This window comes from Macrotis lagotis, chromosome X (genome assembly GCF_037893015.1).
Source record: "Macrotis lagotis isolate mMagLag1 chromosome X, bilby.v1.9.chrom.fasta, whole genome shotgun sequence".
In the NCBI taxonomy this organism is placed as follows: domain Eukaryota; kingdom Metazoa; phylum Chordata; class Mammalia; order Peramelemorphia; family Peramelidae; genus Macrotis; species Macrotis lagotis.
Window position 1 is genome coordinate 659884591 of NC_133666.1, and position 10959 is coordinate 659895549.

Consider the following 10959-nt stretch of genomic DNA (forward strand, 5'->3'; position numbering starts at 1 on the left):
GAAAAACTAACTTGAAATGAATGAATAGATAGAAGCTTATTGTCTCATAAAATTTTGGCAGCCCACCAATCAGATTACACATTAGTATATAAAGGTGCCGTTGATTACTTTATGATCCTCTTACCTATCTATAAGGTCTGTTCTATATCAGAATTGATAAAGATCCAAAGAGAAGCAGAACCATTCTCTTTTTCTAACTTGATATTTTATGTTGTTATCAGATATGTTATAGACATATAAAATATTAGGATTTCTCCTTTTTTTCAACTATAACAAATAAAAGAATTTATTTAAGTCTCTTGTAGAGATAACCAGAGCAGTTTCTTATCTTCTCAGATTTCGTCTAACTGTTGACACAACTGTGAAAAACAAATTTGTAGTTGCAATTAGAGGAAAACAAGGCTAATTCACACTGAAAGAGTAAGTCTTCAGATTTATAGCTCTAGAGACATAGATCTTGAGAACGGTAAAGGGTAACATTCAGACTTATAAACCTTAATTAGAGGTCGAGAACCAATTTTTGATCAGAAATATAGGATATAGAAATGTAATTTTTCACACCACCTAACAAATGTCAGAGGGAAGCTTTGAAAAAAGATCTTCCTGATTCAATTCCATAATTCTCTTACAAAGTAGTCTGCTATTTCAAAGGTTTTCTTTGTGTGGACACTTCAACTAACTCCCCAATGGAGACACAATCCCTCTCCTATCTAGACAATGGTCTTGCAGAGTTGACTTGGCCAAAAACATTCAATCCCTGTGATCAACCCCCTGGTACTGAGCCCCTCTGAAGATAGCTAATATAAATATTAAACAGGAGCCATTCAGTTCATCATTAGACCCTTCCCCAACACTACTCTGGCTTTTTAGAAGTTGACAGAGAAGTCAGATATTGCTAGTACTATCTCCAAGAACCCAAGTTCAGTCATGATGAAAAACGAGACCTTAATCCCACAATGACTATTAATCCACTCACTCCCCAGGACACTCACAGCCTTCCAAATTAAAAAAGAAAAATCATTTCCAGAAATGAATAACCTACAAATAAGCAATTTAATTAAGCTCTGAGCTTAATGGGATCCATAAGGCAGCCTGATGACTTTTCCATGACTGTAGAATATTTGTTTTCTGGGTGTAAGTCACCAGAGAGGCTGTCATTCTTATCCCTGACCTGGGCTTTATTGAAAGGAAGACAGAATACTCACTGATAAGCTTTAAAGGGAGAGAAGGGAGAAAGTCAGAAATAAATGATATGCTGTGGTTTAGACTTGCAATTGAAAGTAGATAAATAGACAAAGGCACATGAGAGAAGTAATATCTCAATCACCACCTTAAAACTGAAACTAAGAAGGATCACATGGCTTTTCATCAGGGTGTGGAAATGTAGAGGATGCAGACAGAAGTTTTAGTAATGTGATGGCTTCAAAATAACTGAGCTTAGCAGGTGGTCAACAAGATAGAAAAGTTAAAATGTGAAACTCTCAAATGAAATGTTTGCTCTCAGTGAGCTTAGGTGAGCTCCTTCGCATTGGAAACCCAATGGTAGCCACTTCAGTAGTGGTTTGCTGGTATCACCTTCTTATCTAGGGATATCACAGGTAGAGGAATATTGAGTAAATTGACTTTAAATTTTCATTTAAGGGCACTTATTTTGTTTCTAGAATGAAAAAAAAAACTCATTATGACTTTAGTCCCAGTTAGGGATTTGTATGCATACATGCTCTGTAGTTGTAGCATTGTTTTTGTTGTTGTTGTTGGCTCTTCATTATTAAAGAGGACCAAAGACATCATGAGGGTAATGTCTTGACTTGCAAATGACTTAAATGAGGTTGAGCTGTGAAAAGTCATCAGCCTCACTCTCTCCTCAGTGAACATAGTCCAGTGGTAGGACATAGGTGGACTGGTGATTACCCCATATTCAGTGGGAGATCTTCGTCTTTTTAAGCTAAGGTTTTTTCCAAGGACTCAAACTGTCTGAGGCAATGCCCATTCAATAATTAAGGGCTAGGTAGGCATAAAGGCAAAAGATGACATAGTTTACATTCACAATGAATTAAACTAAAGGGGGAAGACCTTCAGAGTTTCTGGTTAGAACAGAAACAATTGCTATTTATGCTCACTAAGTTATCAAAACCCAAACAATGAGAAAGTAAGACTTGGACTGGAACCTATTATTGGCCCATCAATGAAATCTAGAGTGATATGGGTTTAAAGGCACAGGCAAGAAGCTCAACTTGAATTACAATGATTTTTATCAAAGACTGGTTTTTGAAGCTATATTTCAAGAGAATATAAATGGAACAACATGGAAGAGTTAGTTGTCCTAATTTAAAAAAATGATAGAATAAATAAATAGGGAAGGGAGAAAAATCTAGCCTCCAAACCCCAAGACACCTAATGAAGCAAAATTGATCAAAACTTATATTCCTTTGAACAGAAGATCCACATGTTAGGCTATGACGCCTCAAGTGAAGAGCATGGGGAGCAAGAGGAGGAGGTTGAATTCACAGATGTCACATGGTAAGAACTCTCTGGAAAGAAAGAATGGCATATATCTTCACCTTCTGTTCTCTGCCCTCCATAGAGTAGAGATGGCCCTGGTCCAAAGACAGATGGAACAGGGAATCATAATCCACTTGTGGAAGGGAACTTTATAGAAATGGCATTATTGGGAATAGGGGAAAATAGAGGAAAAGACGGGCACAAAGATGAACTGCACTAGAATCTATATAGCTCTTAAAGGTTTGCAAAGCACTTTGCAAATATTATTTCTTTTAATCCTTCAACAAATAATCCTGAGGTAGGTCCTATAATTATGGTCATTATACAGATAAAGAAACTGAAGCAAACAGAGCTTAAGTGACATGCCCAACATCTTAAAGCTAGTGTCTCAGGCAGGATATTCATATATCGGTCTTCCTGACTCCAAATATTCTATCCACTGTGCAAATATGTGAAGGCAACGATCATGTCTTTTCTTCTCCAGGCTAAACAGATCTGGTTCTATCAACTTATTATAAAATAACTTGGACTCAATGCTTTTTGGCATATTCATACTCCTTTTGAACTTTCTTTTCTCCTTGGCTAAGCAATTCCACTGGCACCCTTTTAAGCCTACTAAAACTACACTGATTATTTTGATCCAGCACATCAGCTTCTAGCTATACATCTCTGCCTGAGTCTTAGGATCACTCCTCTCTGAAGCCAACTCAATAGCTGCTGAGTCCCTTCCTGGAATCTCCATGTTGCAAGTAGGTTTAATCTCACTCCTCACCCTTTAACATCAGAATGCCATACGCCAATTCATAAAGACTACCTAGACCATTAGGAAAATGATGACCTTCCTGAACTCATTACTCCATGATTATCAAGCTTCCACCCATACTACACTATCCATTGCAGTCATTCTTAACCCCTGGCCATCATTATACAAACCCCATCCTCACCCCCAATCCATTCCCCTTTTTTCCATTGCCTTCAATCCACTGCTATTCTTCCCAGCACAAAATTCTACTAAAGATGCACCCATCTAGTCCACTGTGCTTTCTGGAATGCCTGAACCTTAAATAACAAACTTACTTTCATCTTAAACATTTTCCTTCCCTCTCTTTTCATCTTCTTACATTTATGAGCCCTAACCTCTTCTTGATGACAGACCCTTTGGGAGATTCCTCAGACACTGGTTCTACTTTCATGAATTCTCCCCAAATAACTAATAAAATACTTTTCTGTTCTCTATTGTCTATTCAGGGCTCTCCCTCCAACATCATGACATAATAACCTCATGTCCTCTGAGATTCATTCAATCTGTGTTTATGACCCAATCAAGATTCAGTGACTGTTATCTACTTCCTTTCTCAACGAATTCAGTGCCTAGCTCACAATTTCTTCCTCAAATCATCTCCTCATATAGGGGGACTTCAACATACGTATTGATGCTCCATCAAACTCCCTATTCCTTAATTTATTCATTTCTTATCACTTTCTCAGCTACACACAGAGATGATCATACCCTTGATTTTGTCAATTGATTTTACCTACAAATGTCCTGATCCATGTTCATAAGGCCATGTTATTCCTTAAACTGATCAAAATCTGTATCATCAATATCTCTATTTCATCTTTATCTCTGCCTTAAAACCCTCCAATCCCTTCATCCCTCCTTTCCTTCCTAAACCAATGCTCCTGCACTGACTACACTCTCATCCCTTCCCCATCTTGCCCCTTTGGTGAATTAGTTCAACTTTACAATGTCCTCTTCTCCAGAGCCCCTTCATGACTCATCATATTGCAGATCTTTCCCTGCCAAGCTTCACCCTTGGACTGATCTTCTCATTGAACTCTTGTTCTAATTCTATTGAACAAAGCTAGGAAAAATCAATTTTTGACTCTGTAATCTCAGCATGTCTGGAATTCTCTTATTCTTCCCTCTCCTGAATTCCCTGGAGTTAAAACTCTACCTTCCACAAGAAATCTTTCCTGACTCCCCTTAATTTATGTCCTTCCCACTATCGATTTTCTCCTATTTATCTGATTAACATCTTCTTTGCCATCCTTTTTTTGTATGTTGTCTCACTCATTGAACTGGGAGCTCCTTGAGAACATGGACTATTTTTGTTTTGTTTTGCCCCAAAACAGTACATTACCAGGTAATATTTAACATCTACAAGTCACCTTCATTTGTCACTCACCAATTAAGAGAGTCAAATTTTGAGGAAGGACAACAAGAGTAGAATGACTAAGATGGGAAATGGCCTTGAATAGATGCCTTATAACACTCAGGTAAAGGAACTAGAAACAATTACTCCAGAAAAGAAAAAGCTAAGAGATGTGAAAACTTCTACCTAAAATCTTTCCTGATGTCTCCCAGCTGTAAAAGTTCTCTTCTCCATCACTACCACTATTGCCACCAACCCAACCCACCCCCATCAAATGTCATCTATTTTCTCCTGCCTGTATCTATGATTGCATTGAAGTAGAAACTCCCTATACAGATGCAGAATGGTACCTGCTTCACAATTTATAGTCTTCAGGAGTTGCCAGGGAACAAATGCAGAGAGGAATGCAGAGACATTCCCCGTAAGTTACAGAGTCTGAGTGTCAGAGAAAGCAATGACTCAAAGACCAGAGCTCTCCCCACTAAACTACAGCTGCCTCTCCCAAAGAGGATGTCCTTGCTGAACATCCACATGGACATCTACATCTCAATATGAATATGCATGCATATGTATATCCTTTGTATATGTGGCTATATAACATGAATGTATATCCAAATCCATGTCAATTTAGATTATACTTTAGAGAATAAACATATATCTGTGTGTTCAACAAGAGTCAACATGGTTTAAATATGCATGTGCATAAAATATAGTTGCTTTATTTGTAGATATCTATTAGGTAGATATAGATGACATATATATATATATACTATATATATAGAGAGAGACAAATATAGAGAAGTAAAGGGATATAGATATATAGACACTGAGATAGAGACAGGAAGTCAGAAACTGATAAGATAGAGATATTAATGATACAGATATAGAAAGATAAAGAGATAAAATACATATACAGCTATGTATATCGATAGAGATGAAATAAATATGAATGATAGAGTGTGATGGCAAGAGAGATAAAGACAGACAAAGTGGAGAGGAGAGGAGAGGAGAGGAGAGGAGAGGAGAGGAGAGGAGAGGAGAGGAGAGGAGAGGAGAGGAGAGGAGAGGAGAGGAGAGGAGAGGAGAGGAGAGGGAGGGGAGGGGAGGAGAGGAAGAGGAGGAGAAGAAGAGATAGGGAAGGGAAGGGGGGAAAAGGAAGGGAAGAGACAGTGGTGAAGAGGGAGAGAGAAAAAGAAATAAAGAGAGAGAGGGAAGGGGAGAGAGAAAGACACAGAGAGTCTAAGACAGAGATCCTGGTTATGAATATTTTGATAACTTTCTATTTCATAGCTATAGGTTCGTTAAAACCATGGATTCTCAATTTTATCTACCACAGTGTCTACCACTGTGTCTACTAAATGATATTATCTACATTAATCAACGTTTGTTGATTGCCTCATGGTGAGAATGGACTTCAAATGATCGAACTGAAGGACTGTCCCATGGAAGAGGGTTTATACTTATCTGTCCTATTCCAAAGGACAAAATTCATAACAATAGGTAGAGTCTTCTGGAAGATTTCTGCTTGAACTTAAAACAACTCTCTTAACCATGAGGTCACAACCATGATTCCAAAGTGAAAGGTGCTATTACAGGATGTTGCGGGCTCTTTCTCCCTGGACTTGGAAGGGTGGGTAGAAGGCTTTAAGCTGAGGTTCAATGACTGCTTGTTGGAGCTGCAGTAGAATAACTTCTTGTTCAGGTCTAGATTGAACTAGATTGAGGTCTCTTCCAATGATATGACTCTATGTGGGAAACAAAACAAAGTCCAAGAGGAGAATCACAGTGCCTCGATAGTCAACACTTGCCCAGAAGTCAATAAACAGCATCATTTTTTTAGTTGTATGTCGTTGGTCAATTTTGACCTCTACACTCTTGCTACTGGTACTCTTTTGTGGTAAACTGAGGAATTCTACACCCACAATCTTCATCAGGCCTCCGTTCTGCAGAAACCAGGGCCTCCATCTCCAGCCATTGTTTGTTCTCCATAGATAAGCTAATCAAAGATAGTACAGGCATCTCCATCTGGCTGGGAAGCGATACCCATCCTAAATTAATGGTTGATATAAAAGGTTCAATCTGCTTTGAAGGTTGCCTGGGTGACTGAAATTGATTTTTTTCTTTGTTTCGAATCTCTGGGACTAGGTTGAGAAAATTCATTAATCTCTGTATTTTAAATTGTTTTCTGTGCAATGATTTTTAACCAATAATTAAAAGATGCAGTGGACCAATTGCTTTGTGAAAATAGTTGCTGGGTGACATCCTGAACAGCTAGCTCTGATATTTACTGCCTGTTACCCAGGTGTACCCCAAGAACCTCCAGCTGCGTTGGCACCTGGGTATTCAAAAATCCATCCTGGACCCCTTTATTTTATTTTTACCCACAGTGACTTAATAGGAAAGGGAATTGTCTTTGAAGGGATCAGCTCAGCATGAGACAGTTTTTATGAGTTAATCATCCTTTGGCCAGTGGCTCTGCTGATTTGTCTAGTCTTGTCTTTCACCATTGAAAAGTTGAAATGATATGTTAGAAAAAATGACTGGGTGTGGGGTTCAACCATAACCCCGATATATGTGTGCCTCTGAACAAGTCTCTCAATGATAACAATAGCAAGTGGAATAATAACTTACATATATAGAATTTGAAGGGGTTACAAATCACTTTAGAGGGTAGGAGAAGAGAAAAGAGAAGAAGAGGAGGGAGGGAAAAGGGAGAGAAAGTTAGAGCATGTGAAAATGAGAGAGATGGGGTGGCTAGGTGGTGCAGTGCATAGAGCACTGGCCCTAGAGTCAGGAGTACCTGAGTTCAAATCTATCTGGCCTCAGACACTTAATAATTACCTAGCTGTGTGGCCTTGGGAAAGTCACTTAACAAAACAAAACAAAACAAAAACAAAAACAAAAAACAAAAAAAAAAAGAAAATGAAAGAGAGAGGGGAGGAAAGAGGGAGGAGGGAGAGAGGAGAAGAGAAAGAGAGAAAGAGAGGAGGTGGGAGAGAGAGAGAGAGAGAGAGAGAGAGAGAGAGAGAGAGAGAGAGAGAGAGAGAGAGAGAGTTGAAGGGAGGAAGGAGAGAGAGGAGGAGAGAGGGAGAAAGGGAGGGAGAAGAGAAAGACAGAGAGACAGAGACAGAGAGGAAGGGAGAGAGATAGAGACAGAAATAGAGAGAGAAGGAGGGAAAGACAGTCAGACAGAGAGCCAGAAAGAAGAAAGAGGGAGGAGGGAAGGAGAGGGAGGGAGGGAAAGAGAGAGAGACAGAGAGAGAGAGAGAGAGAGAGAGAGAGAGAGAGAGAGAGAGAGAGAGAGAGAGAGATTCTCAGCAGACTCAGTGGCAAGTCCTTCTGCCACATACCTGATTGGGTGATTCTAAGCAAGTCACTTAAACCCTGAGTGCAGCAGACTGCTATTCCCTAGGACAATAAATTGCAGAGTAGATACTGTCTGTATTGATAGAAGGCTTTTCCTCACTAAGATAGCTATACAGATGAAATTACAAGTCTGGTGAAAATAGCAACATATGTATGATATTAGAGTAGAATGGAACCTTAGAGATAGCCGAGTCCAGCCCCCTCATTTTCCAGATGAGAAAACTAAAGTGATTTTCCCCCAAGTTATCCAGTCCCTGAGTGTCAGAGCTGGGAACTTCTCCCAGTTCTTTTGACTTTCAGTCCTGAGCTCTTTCCACTCTGCCATCTGCCTTTTTTCCTGCTCTGACTTCTCTGACACAAATAATGAGAACTCATGTTCCTTAGAAAAAAAGAAGATTCTGCATCTACTTAGAAAGATTTTTCAAAGATTGAAATAAGAAGTGATGGTTAACTCGAGGCTTTCCTTGAATCCATGGTTAAATTATTAGATATGATTCTACAATACATACATTTTCATGTCAATAAACCATAGGTTAAAAGTATCCTGAGCCAAGTCAAATCAAAAGCATTTATTAAGTTTTTATTATTATGTGCCAGATACTTTGCTCAATTTGGACAATACAAAAAAAGGCAAAAAAAATAGCTCTTTCCCTCAAGGAGTTGGCAATGTAATGGAAACAATGATGTTCAAACAAGAGAACTGCGGAGGAAATTGGAGGTGGTCAGAGTGCTAGTTAAAGGACACCAGGAAAAGGCTTCTTAAAGATGAGATTTTAGATGAGTTTTTTTTTTGCAAGACAATGAGATTAAGTGACTTGCTTAAGGTCACATAGCTAAGCAATTATTAAGTGTCTAACATTACATTTGAACTCAGGTCCTCCTGACTCCAGGGCTGGTTTTCCATCCACTGTGCCACCTAGCTGCCCCTGACATTTGAAGGAAGCTAGGGAAGCCAAGAGGTGAGAGATGAGGAGGGAGGGAAGTTCAGACATGGGGAAAAGAATACAGCAATAAGGGCTAAGAGAGTGTGTTTTGTTTGAGGGATAGCAAGGAAGTCAGTGTTACTGCACTGCAGATGATATGGACATTAAAGAAAGGTAGCCCTGGAAAGCTAGGAAGGGGCTATATTGGAAAAGTCTTGTCAAGCCAAGTACAAGATTTTATTCTGAGTCTGAAAAAATGATTTACAATGTATGATTGGAGGGAAGGAGGGGGAAGAACTAGTGGTTACAAAGTGTGTGTTTGTTTTTTTTAATTTATTTTATTCTCATTTTGTACACATGGTTTTTTTTTACATTAATAAAATATACTTGTTTACAAGTAAACAAAATACCCCTCCCCCATGAATATAGATAGACTTGCTTGGACGAAAAAGTAAAGGGGAGAGAAAAAAATTAAAATTAAAAAAAAAATAGTAATAATTTTAGGTATGGCCAGGTGGTGCAATGGACGAAGCACCAGCCCTGGAGCCACAAGCACCCGAGTCCATATCCAGCCTAATAAACCCAATAATCACCCAGCCATGTGACATGCAAGCCACCCGATCCCCACTGCCCTGCAAAAACCAAAAAGAAGGGGGAAAAAAGACCCAAAATAAAATAAAATAGTAATAATAGTAGGGGTAGCTGGGTGGCAGACAGAGCATTGGCCCTTGAGCCAGGAGCACCTGGGTCCGAATCCGGCCCCAGACACCCAAAGATCACCCTGCTATGTGGCCCCAGGCAGTCCATCCAGCCCCACTTGCCCTGCACCCTCCCCCAAATAATAATAACAAAAAATGTGCTTCAGTCTTTGTTCCAACACCATCAACTCTATCGTGAGTGGATCACATTCTTTGTGATAAATCCATCACAAAAGTTACTTCCATATTTTTCCAATGTTGCCATTGCTGATCACAACTCCCTCTTTTCTTATTTCTCCACTACCATGTACTATATTTTCTCTCTCCTTTCACTCTGACTCTACTGTAGGGTCGCTGAGTGGCGCAGCAGACAGATCCCTGGTTCTGGGGCCAAGAAGCCCTGAGCCCCCATACCACCCCTTAGGCCCAGAATCCACCTGGCCCTATGGTCCTGGGCAGGCCATCCAATCCCAGCCCCTTGCAAGAAGTAAAAAAGAAAATGTGTTATATTTGACCACTGTCCCCCCATGGTACATCCTCTCCTCCTTTATCCACATCCCCACCCCTTCCCCCTGCTCTCCCCTCCTTCTCACTCCAGTTGTCTATACCCCATTGAGTATATTTATTGTTTCCTCTCCTAGCCATCTCTGATGAGAGCAAAGGTTCCCTCATTCCCCCTTGCCTCCCCCTTCCATATCATTGCAATAGCTCATTGTAATAAAAAAAAACTTATTATGTGAGATATCTTGGACTATTCCCCCTCTCCTTTTTCTTTCTCCCATTCCATTTCCCTTTTTTCATTGACTTCATTTTTACACCATATTTTATCTTCAAATTCAGCTTTCTCCTGTGCTTCAACAAAAAAAGCTCCCTCTACCTGCTCTATTAAATGAAATGGTTCATATGAATATTATCAGTATGATTTTTCTACACATGCAGTTCATCCTCATTAAGTCCCTCATATTTCCCCCCTCTCCTCCAATCTCCATGTTTCACCTGAGTCCTGTATCTGAAGATCAAACCTTCTGTTCAGCTCTGACCATTCCATTGAAATTCTCCTGGTTCATTGAAAGTCCATCTTTTTCCCTGGAAGAGGACATTCAGCCTTGCTGGGTAGTTCATTCTTGGCTGCATTCTAAGCTCTTTTGCCTTCCGGTATATTGTATTCCAAGCCCTATGAGCTTCTAATGCAGTTGCTGCTAAGTCCTGTGTGATCCTGAATGCAGCTCCAAGATATTTGAACTGTGTCCTTCTGGCTGCTTGTAATATTTTCTATTTGACTTGGGAGTTCTGGAACTTGGCTATAATATTCCT